This window comes from Apium graveolens, chromosome 6 (assembly GCF_009905375.1).
Source record: "Apium graveolens cultivar Ventura chromosome 6, ASM990537v1, whole genome shotgun sequence".
NCBI classification, from domain to species: Eukaryota; Viridiplantae; Streptophyta; class Magnoliopsida; order Apiales; family Apiaceae; genus Apium; species Apium graveolens.
The window spans coordinates 277,643,373-277,654,861 of NC_133652.1; the positions used below are offsets into that span (position 1 = coordinate 277,643,373).

Here is an 11,489-nt window from a genome sequence, read left to right on the forward strand (position 1 = left end):
TCAATTCATCAAGTAGAGAACTGAAGATATCGACAAGTCAAAAAGCTCATGTAGAGAACTAGAGATATCGACAAGTCAAAAAGCTTATATAGAAAATTGTAGATATCGACCAATCATTCTACTTGTAGTGAGATGGGGACCCCGACAAGTTAAAAGGCTATTGTTAAGTGGCATTTATGTCCACTTAGAATGCTATATAAAGGCTTGAATTGGTATTTTGTACTCAAGTTGTTTGTGTTTTTGATGTTTTTTTGTAGTGTTTTGCATTTCAGGCATAAATAAGGGATCAAGGAGATTTATCCTTGCTTTGGTGCTAAATTGGTGTTAGGAAGGTGTCCTGGGAGTTTGCTCGTGGAATGCCATCAGGAACCAGCAAATAAAAGAAAGCAAGTCAGTTTTTCTAGAATGTCAGCGCGCCCACGCTGTGCTAGTACGCGGACGCGCCAGAGAAACAGAAGGACGCATGCCCGCACTAATGAAGCGCGTGGTCGCTCCGGGTTGAAAGCTGAGAATCCTATTTCAAGTACAAGAGTGATTTTCTGGACTTCTCTTCTTATTGAGATGGTATATAAAGACAACCTAAAGATGTTTTTCATAACAGAGTTTAAGGAAAAGACATCAAGAAGACCTCGGAGCACAAATACAACCAAGGCGAAGAGGATCTAGTTTATTCTTGTGATTCTTTATTTTAAGTTCTAATCTTGGATGCTAGTTTTCTTTTTTTGTTGAACCTATACTCTTGTTTAACGTACTTGATTATTATTCAGTTTATTAAAGACTTAGTTTATTATACCATGCTTTCATCGGAACCCATGGTGATGATGAGTTCGGTTATGGACCATCTTACTTGCCCTATATAATCACGATAGATAACTTGTTCATTAAACTGTTATGTTGTCAAATTCTAAAGACATATAGGGTCTCAATATAATTGGTGTTTATTCAGCTTCTATCTCTTTTGTGGATGTCTGGTAGTAGGGTGTTTATACAATGAAAGTTGGTGCTTACTAGTTTCGTGTTGTCTGATTAGTGTCATCACCATTTTATGCAAATGATAAGAATAAAAAGGCTATTGAATGAAGTAGTAATGAAGTTAGAATCCTATGTTTGTGTTATATAAGTAAATCACCCTTTTAATCTTTTAGTTAATTGCATGTTAGTTAATAATCTTAGTTATAAACAATCTCAACTTGTTATCATCTTATCATTGAATAATTACCATACCATCGTTGCATAAGTTCATTAATTAAATTTACCTAAACCAGTCTCTGTGGGAATGACCTAGAATTAATTCTATATTACTTGCGATCGTGTATATTTGCGTGTATATTAGCGCGTGTTTTCGTCCTAACAAGTTTTTGGCACCACTGCCAGGGGACTCGGTGTTAATTTTTAGTTTATGTGCTTGACATTAGCGATCGTTAAAGTTCACTGACTCAGATATTTTACTTACTTGTTTACTTGTTGCTTTTCAGGTACTTTAGAGAACGTTTATGCTAACACATTCTCGATCTCGAAAGAGAACGCTGGATAAAGATGAGGAAGAAGTTTTAGTAGAGGAAGAAGTTCTTGCTAAGGAGGAGAAATTTGAAGAAGAAGCTCTTGTTGCAATGGGTGAACCAGAAGCAAATACAAAGGATTTGATGGACCTACTCTCAGCCGAAAATCATTGATATTCAGTTTAGCATTGTTAGACCATCCATCATGGCTAACACTTTTGAAATCAACGCTAGCATGATTCGGATGGTGCAGAACTCGGTTCAGTTTGGGGGTTCTCCAACGGAAGATCCCAACATGCATATCAGAGATTTCATCGAGATCTCCGACACTTTCAAAATCAATGTCTCTGAAGATACTATTAAGTTGAGGCTATTCCCATTCTCTATGAGGGATAAAGCTAAGTGTTGGATATATTCTCTACCACCAGGCTCAATCACCAAGTGGGAAGATCTTGCTCAGAAGTTTCTCAGTAAATTCTTCCCTATGGCGAAGACTACTGCAATCAGGAATGCTTTTACTCAATTTACGCAGCAATCGGGAGAATCTTTGTGTGAAGCTAGGGATCATCATAAGGAGATGCTTAGGAAGTGTCCTCATCATGGGATGCCTGACTGGATAATTATTCACTGCTTTTATAATGGATTGGGTGCAACTTATGGACACATGCTTGATGTAGCATCAGGTAGAGCCTTGTGCGCTAAGAGCTACGATGAAGATTATGATTTGATTAAACTGATGGCTACTAATGAATATCAGAATCCTTCTCAGAGACTAACTCAAGGCAAAGTAGCGGGAATTCTCGAGGTAGATGCTGCTACTTCTATAGCTGCTCAGCTTATAGCTTTGACGATGAAGGTGGATTCTTTGGCTAATTATGAAGTTAATCAGATCACTAGTGTCTTTGAGCTTTATACTGGTGCGCATGAGACAGTGCAGTGTGCTATTTCTAGCGAATCAGCTCACTTCGCGAGCAACTTTTAGAGGTCAAATCAATCAGTCCTAGCCACCTATCATCCCAACAACTGCAATCATCATAACTTCAGCTGGAACAACACTAAGAATGCGGTGCATCATCCTTATCAGCTGTATGCCGCAAAGCAATACTACCCTCTTGGTTATCAACAACCGCAATACGCACCAAGACAACAACTCCAACTGCAACAATCTAATGAAAAATCTGAATTAGAGGAGTTTAGGCTCATGTGCAAGAGCCAAGTGGTTTCTATCAAGACTTTTGAAAATCAAATTGGGCAGATTGCCAATGCCTTGCTGAATCGATAACCTGGTACACTCCCTAGTGACAATAAAGTGATAGGAAAGAAAGAAGCAAAAGAGCAGGTTAAGGCAATTATATTGAAGTCTGGGAAGGTTGTAAGCCAAGAAAAAGCTCAAGTTCAAGAATCTGAAGATGTGGCTGAAGAAGAAGTGCAGAAGGAAGCAGAAGTGGAACCAAGGAAGCAAAACTGTGGAACACACTCCTCTCGAGGGTAATACATGGGAGAAAACAGATCTATCCTCCACCACCTTTTCCTAAGAATCTACAGAAGCAAAAGTTGGATAAGCAGTTTACGAAGTTTCTTGAGGTGTTCAAGAAACTTCATATCAACATACCTTTCCCTGAAGCTCTTGAATAGATGCCTAGCTATGTCAAGTTTATGAAAGATATTCTCTTTCGAAAAGTGAAGCTCAATGAAATAGAGACCGTTGCTCTCACGGAGGAATGCATTGCTGTGATGGAACAAAAGTTGCCTCCGAAGCTTAAAGATCCTAGAAGCCTCACTATTTCTTGCACCATTGGAAAAGGGTCATTCGACAACTGCTTATATGACTTGGGAGCTAGCATCAATTTGATGCCTTTGTCTATCTTCAAGAAGTTGGACTTACCTGATCCAAAGCCTACGTATATGACCTTACAGTTGGCCGAACGTTCTACGAGGCATTGTGGAGGATGTCTTGGTCAAGATGGACGAACTCATCTTTCCTGTATATTTTGTAATTCTTGATTTCGAGGAGGATAAGAAGATTCCCATAATCTTGGGAAGACCATTCTTGGCTACGGGCCGAACCTTGATTGATGTCTTGATCATGATGTGACTTTAATGTGTTTAATGTCATGAAATTCCCCACTGATAATAAGGAGTGCATAAAAGTGGAGTTGGTCGATTATGTGGTTACTTCAGAACTTGATCAAATGCTAAGGTCTAATGCCTTAGAGAAAGCCTTGTTGGGAAATTCAGATAGTGAAGATGACAAAGGTGATGAGCAGTTGCAATATTTGAATGCTTCTCATTGGAAGCGAATGATGGATATGCCATTTGAATCTCTTAGATTGGAAGAGCTGAAAAATTCTCCAAAGTGCCTCAAGTCATCTATTGATTAATCTCCTACACTCGGGTTTAAACCATTGCCTGGACACTTGAGGTATGCATTTTTAGGTGATGCATCTACTTTGCATGTTATTATTGCATCTGACCTTTCAGGTAGTGATGATGATAAGTTCTTGAGGATTCTGAGAGAGTTCAAATCAGTAATTCGATGCACTATATCAGATATCAAGGGAATCATCCCTTCTTATTGCATGCATAAAGTTCTGCTAGAGGAAGGTAGCAAGCCAACTGTTGAGCAACAAAGAAAGCTTAATCCGATCATGAAAGAAGTTATGAAGAAGGAAATTCTCAAGTGGCTAGATGTAGGGATCATCTATCATATTTCTGACAATTCTTGGGTGAGTCCAGTTAAATCTGTGTCGAAGAAAGGAGGAGTAAAAGTTGTTGCTAATGAGAAGAATGAGCTCATTCCTACTCGAACAGTCATAGGGTGGAGAGTTTATATGGATTACAGGAAGCTGAATAAAGCTACGAGGAAGGATCACTTCCCTGTTTCGTTTATTCATCAGATGTTTGACAAGTTGGCTAGGCATGAGTACTATTGTCTTCTGGATGGCTATTCAGGTTATAATCAAATTTGTATCAGCTCAAGAGGATCAAGAAAAGACTACCTTTACTTATCCATGTGGTACTTTTGCTTTAAGAAGAGTTTCTTTGGGTTATGTGGTGCACCTGCCACATTTCAGAGATGCATAATAGCTATCTTCTATGACATGATTGGTGAGAATGTGGAGGTATTTAAGGACGATTCCTCTGGGTTCTGTGATTCTTTTGACGAGTGCTTGCAAAATCTTGGCACCATTCTTAAAAGGTGTATTGAGACCAATCTGGTTCTCAACCGGGAGAAATGTCACTTTATGGTGTAACAGGGCATCATTCTTAGGCACAAGGTCTCTAGTATAGGTCTTGAGGTGGATAAAGTCAAGGTGAGGGTCATTGAAAACCTTCCTCTACCAATTTCAGTTAAGGGAGTCCGCAACTTTCTTGGCCGTGCGAGTTTCTATCGGCGTTTCATCAAGGACTTCTCTAAAATCTCTAAACCCTTGTACAATCTTTTAGAGAAAGATGTCCCTTTTAAGTTTGATGACGAGTGCCTAGCTGCTTTTGAGAGCTTAAAAAAAGTTTGATCACGGCACTTGTCATTGCACCTCTAAAACAAGATTTGTGTTGATGCATAATTGATCACGAGCGTGCTCTTTAATACTCGAGTTATTAAGTTCATAGGGGACTTTTTGCCTAGTGACCTAAGGCTTTTATAGTCTTGGATCCACTAACCTAACGCTCGCTACATGGGTATTATTGCATAAGCCTTTTGTGGACCTCATTCATTGTACAATCAAATAAGCATATTTGTGATTGTTTAGGTGTTGTGAATAAAAGCATGAATCCATGTAATAACTCTGATATAAGAATTGAAGTATTGTGAGTCATTTTGAGTTTAGCGTTTATTCTATTTATAACCATGTGATTGCCTTGATGAGTAGTGAGTCATGATTATTGATCTAGTTATGATAGTATATCTTTTAAGCATCTGCAAACACGCACGTTTCTGGCATGTAAGTTGATTTGTGGGATTTGAATTGATCTTTGTGTGAATAACTGCATTTGTTGAGATATTGCTCATTGGTTGGTTTAGTTAATCTGAGGGGATCATTGCATTCATGTAGTTGCATTCATGCATTTTTATTTCTTGTTATTTGAGTCTGTTTATGCTTGAGGACAAGCATCAGGTTCAAGTTTGGGGGTGCTGTTAAGTGGCATTTATGTCCACTTAGAATGCTCTATAAAGGCTTAAATTGGTGTTTTGTACTCAAGTTGTTTGTGTTTTTGATGCGTTTTGTAGTGTTTTGCATTTAAGGCATAAATAAGGGATCAAGGAGATTTAACATTTCTTTGGTGCTAAATTGTTGTTAGGAAGGTGTCCTGGGAGTTTGCTCCTATAATGTCATCAAGGATCAGCAAATAAAAGAAAGCAAATTAGTTTTTCCAGAATGCCAACGTGCTCTCCCTGTGCTAGCGTACGACCGTGCCAGAGAAGCAGAAGGACAGCGCGCCCGCGCTGAAGAAGCGCGCGCCCGCGCCGAGTCGAAAGCTCAGAATCCTGTTTAAGTACAAGAGTGATTTTCTGGACTTCTCTTCTGATTGGGCTGCTATATATAGACAACTTAAAGACAGTTTTTCAGTAACAGAGCTTAAGGAGAAGACAACTAGAAGACCTCGGAGCATAAATACCACCAAGGCGAAGAGGATCTAGTTTATTCTTGTGATTTTTTGTTTTAATTTCTAATCTTGGATGCTAGTTTTCTTATTTTGTTGAACCTATACTCTTGTTTAACGTACTTGATTATTATTCAGTTTATTAAAGACTTAGTTTATTATACCATTCTTTTATTGGAACCCACGGTGATGATGAGTTCGGTTATGGGCTAATCGTTATTATGGGGTTCTAGCGGATTTACTATAGATTTCAATAGTTAATATATTTTGATACCTTAGTGTATGATATCCTAGTATTGGTTGTGCTTATTCGTCTTATGAGCAGTCACGATAGATAGCGTGTTAATCTCTATTTAAGTGAAAGTGAATATAGGGGTTTAGAATATACCATGCTAGCATAGGTTCATGTATTTGATAAGCATGATTCATAGGTAATTTTAACAATCTTACTTGCCTATGTAATCTTGATAGATAACTTGTTCATTAAACCGTTATGTTGTCAAATTCTATAGACATATAGGGTCTCAATATAATTGGTGTCTATTCAGCTTCTATCTCTTTTATGAATGTCTGGTAGTAGGGTATTTGTACAAGGAAAGTTGGCGCTTACTAGTTTTGTGTTTTCTGATTAGAATCATCACCATTGCATGCTAAGGATAAGAACAAAAAGACTACTGAATGAAGTAGTAATGAAGTTAGAATCCCATATTTGTGTTATATAAGTAAATCACCCTTTTAATCTCTCAGTTAATTGCATGTTAGTTAATAATCTTAGTTATAAACAATCTCAACTTGTTATCATCTTAGTATTGAATAATAACCATGCTATCGTTGCATAAGTACATTAATTGAAATTAACCTAAACCAGTCTCTATGGGAACGAACTAGAATTAATTCAATATTACTTGCGATCGCGTATACTTGCGTGAATATTAGCGCCTATTTTCATCCTTACAGCTGTGTAGAGAATTTGAGATATGAATAAGTCATTTTACTGAATATTAAAATTATTTTATGTTCAATTATACTGAATATTTATTGTTGATTTATTGATTACAAATTTAAGTCAGAAATAGAGATTAACCGACTAATGAAAGTAGATTGTGAATGGCATGTGCTTCTGGACAAAGGCAAGTTTACTCTATCCCCTTATTCATGCTTATTAAATTTTAAAAATCATTTCATTTTATGTTTATTTATCTTGAGAATATATTTTCTTTCTAAATCCTGAAAAATATGGACGTGCTATCCCCTTTGTACATAGAATATTCATTTGGGTAATTTATCTCTTTGAATAATGATGACTTTAAATCTAGGTGTGTTTATTTTTTTTGAACCACCAAATTTTATTGTCATTAGTTGGATCCGTGTTTCAGATTAACCTTATGAATCATTTGATACCATTGACCTAATTGCGCATATGAAATTTCCAAAATCTTAGTATTATTTAACGTTGGAGCCATCTTTAAATATTTTATTTTATTATAATTTAGCAAGCAAAAGTTGTTTATCATTCAAGTAACCCAAACCTTATTTAATATCGATTATTCTCAATATTTTGAGAAGATCAATATTTTAAATCGTAGTTCATTATCTTTTTCGTAACGAACTGTATTCTTAAAAGTACAATTGGTTTATCGTTCTAGCCAGTACTATATTTCATTATTTTATTGATTTTGATGCTTGAATTTTATTATTCAAATTTTGAAAATGTTCATTCAACGGTGAATATCTTACTTAGAGAATAGTCAACATGGGAGGTGCCCATGGTTTGAAATTGTTTATCCCAAGTACGGATATTATAAATTTTATTGTTTGGCTCAAGTGAAGCCATGGGTTCAGGTGGGACCCATTATATATGCTAGCATCGAAATGTTTGATGAATCTACGATGAGCCATGAACAGGCGAGCGCAGTATTCACGCGGAGAATGGTACTCTTCCGTGTTAATTGATCGCATCACAAAGGTACCTAGGATGGAAACGAACAGATTCACATCTTGTGATTATTTTGATCATGTGCCCTTGATGAGTTTGCTTCCTTTATTCGAAAAGCAACTCGTATTTGAAATTTTTTCATGGAAATGTTATATTTCATAATATTCATTGTCATATTTTTGCACTTTTATCCTTATTTTGTGATGTACAACTTTCACTATTTATTATTCTATTATTATTGGATATCTTGCTGAGCATGTAGATTGTCATTCTTCTTATTTTTTAAAATCATATACAGTAGAATATGAAATGAAAGATTATGACGAGTAATAGAGGTAGATGAAAGGGAAAAGTCAGACAAGATTATCCTTAGTTGAACGGTTCGACACAGAAGATGCAGTTTCGAGCTTATCTAGTATTTTAATAATTTCAAATATGCACACTTATGAGTTTGTATTAAGACATTTATGGATATGTAACAAGTGATAATTAGACTCCATCTGGAGACAATGGAGTGGTGTTCCCCTACTGAGATATTTTATCTCATTATATATTGCAATAATGCAGGTTTCACCATATGGTACTCTCATGACACACATTCTCAAGGTGGAGGATTTTGGGTCGTCATATATTAAAAATTTAATATTCTAATAAAATAATATATGTGTGAGTTATTTATTTTTATATTTATAATACATGAGGGTAATGTTTGTTAATTTTATTTTTTTCATTTTTTAAAAATGTTATTATATCTATAATCGTAATAATTTTTCATTAATTTTATATTATTTACTTTAAATATATACGTAAATATAAAAATATAAAATCTTTATCATGAAAATATATTTTTAATAAAATACATGTTTATTTTTAATTGTGTTAAATAAAACTAACTTAAATTTATTTTAATTGTATATTTGAAATTAATAATAAAATAATATTTTGAATATTACTAATGAATATAGCTAACATCACTAAAAGAATTTCTTTGCCCATTCAATAAAATTATAGATAATGTTGGTTTATCTAACAAGTTTACATAATAGCCTTCAAGATTCTCTTATGTAGGTTAATTACAAAATTTTTGATAACCTCTTTTAATTGATTACTTGCATTTTTACACGAATAGGTGATTTAAAATCTTGTTATCTCATATCCACTTGAATATATGAGCACTATATTTTTTAATATGTTAAAAAGACTTTATAACTATTGTAGTGTATTTGAAATTTTTATTTAATAATAAAGAATTGTACCATACAGTACAACAAGAATTACATAAGCAAATATTTATGTAAATTTTAGTGTCAAGGATATGTTCTAGTAATATGCTAAATTGTAAAATGTTTCCAAATTTTTTTTGTATTATTTTAGATTTGTTTTTTATTGTGTTAAAAAATTTACATCTTTACATGAAATAAATAAATAAAATATTGGGTATCTCCGATTTTAAAATTTTATTATTTTTCTTAACATATATATAGAACACGTAAAACCATAAAATTTTATGTTTTAGCATCACATTAAAAATTGATATCATAGTCAATATGTACTCCTTACAAAAGTAAACAAAAAATTATTATCTAATCAAAAAGTAAGAGACTTTTAAATGTATATGCATTAAGTTAAAAAAATAATTTTTACTTCAAAAATTAAAATATTTTTTTTATTTTTAAGTTGTGCACTCAAGTATTATTTAGTAAGGTGTAAAATATTACTTTTATTTCCTAGAAAATCAATTCTGTTTATTATTTGATCAAAATAAAAAATCACAAGCACATATTCTGCCATTTAGATATAAAATTAACCTTATAAAAAATGCTATATTTTTTTATCAAATTTTTACATTTTTAAATTGAAAGTATCCCAATGTTATTAATGTAATAGCAAGATTATTTTTAATTCATGGGCGCTTATTTTTCCCTAGCTATAGGGAAAAATGGTACATGAAATAATTAAAGTTGTTAATTTATATGAGCAGTTTGATTTTAACCATCCGATTCATTGACATTACAATAGAATACATATCATACTTCATCACAATCGTTGATGTGTGTTAGGGTTTTATCTTGACGGTCCAATTATTTGTTAGGACTCTATATAAGACTAACATTGAGCCTCATCTTTGCATCACAAAAACCTTCCGCCTCCTCTCTGCATTATGCATCTGCCTCTCTTCCCCTCTTTCTGAAATCCTAACCACAAATTCATATCAAATTCAATGCCCCTTCTTCTTTTTTTATGCGATTAAGCATATATCTTCTCATATATGTTTATTAGAAAAGTCTTCTTAACCATTTTTGATATTCATTACTCTAATTTCAATTTTTTCAATCCCCTGATTTGTAAATGTTGAGGGGGTAATTTTATGTGTGAAGTCTTGTTAACTCGGATCCACTCCAACAGTGTAAGAATTGAGTTCTGTTACTTTGTTGAAAACAACTTTATGTGTAGCATCTAGTTTTGTTATACAAACTTATCTTCAATTTTGTTGTAAATAATTTTTCGAAATACTAATCATATTTCTTATATTTTCTTATGATTTTGCAGTAAACAATGAAGAAAATGCTCCAAAATTAACATATGCAGCCTTTCATGCCTTTCTTCCTGCAATGAGAAGAAAGATTACAAGAAAGATTAGTGACAAGAGCTTTTACAGCGTTCTGGCACTGTGTTACATTTTGTATTTACAATTGCTTTGTATTTAGAATTGATAAAATATTTATTAATTTAAAGAAATTATTTGTTTATCAATTATTGTACATGATTTATTGATTGATAAATAAATATTCATTATTTTATGAATAAATAGCAATTTTCAACTCTAAACCCAATATTTTACATCATATGATATCCACTTTACAATTTTCGAGGTAATATTGAAAAGGAAAATTAAGGTACTAAAATAAATCTATAATTTTATTATTGTGACAATTGAAAGCTAACTAAAAATTTAACACTTTTATATTTAACAAAACATGTTTGGTTAATTTATAACATCTCGACATTTCAAAATAGTAATTCAAAATTAAACTAATAAATAGAAATTAAGATAATTCAAATTCTAAGGCCTAATCATGAAGTTTCCAAACCCAAGATATTAAAAAGTCACTGTAGAAATAAAAGTAAAGATATTGACGGCGGAACTTGCACTACTAGTACACTAGTTCAATAACAAAAGTTCAAAAAGAAATAAATAAAGATCCATCACCCTATATAGTGACCGGATTCTATAAACTCATATACTACTAAAACTGGGAGTTTCTAAAAGTCTTTTATATTTTTAATATCACAATGTCAATTATCTAAATCAATAAAATATTTTTGATACAACAACATGATCCAATAAAATGAACAAATTTTTTAAAAAAATGATCAACGAAAATCACGTACTTTGATTTCGGTGTTGTAACGAGAAACTCAAAATATAATACTCCCTTCGTCCCTTT

At 33.3% G+C, this 11,489-nt stretch overlaps 1 long non-coding RNA gene and 1 other non-coding gene across 2 annotated transcripts; one reads left to right on the plus strand and one right to left on the minus strand.

Annotated features, from left to right (window-relative positions):
* Positions 1-1,998: 1,998 nt before the first annotated feature.
* LOC141669175 (small nucleolar RNA R71) lies at positions 1,999-2,105 on the minus strand. The gene has a single exon (XR_012553464.1). It is a non-coding gene; the product is annotated as a small nucleolar RNA R71 (small nucleolar RNA).
* An 8,081-nt stretch (positions 2,106-10,186) lies between these two features.
* Positions 10,187-10,789, plus strand: LOC141663890 (uncharacterized). Its single transcript, XR_012551711.1, has 2 exons — positions 10,187-10,447; positions 10,591-10,789. It is a non-coding gene; the product is annotated as an uncharacterized LOC141663890 (long non-coding RNA).
* Positions 10,790-11,489: the final 700 nt, after the last annotated feature.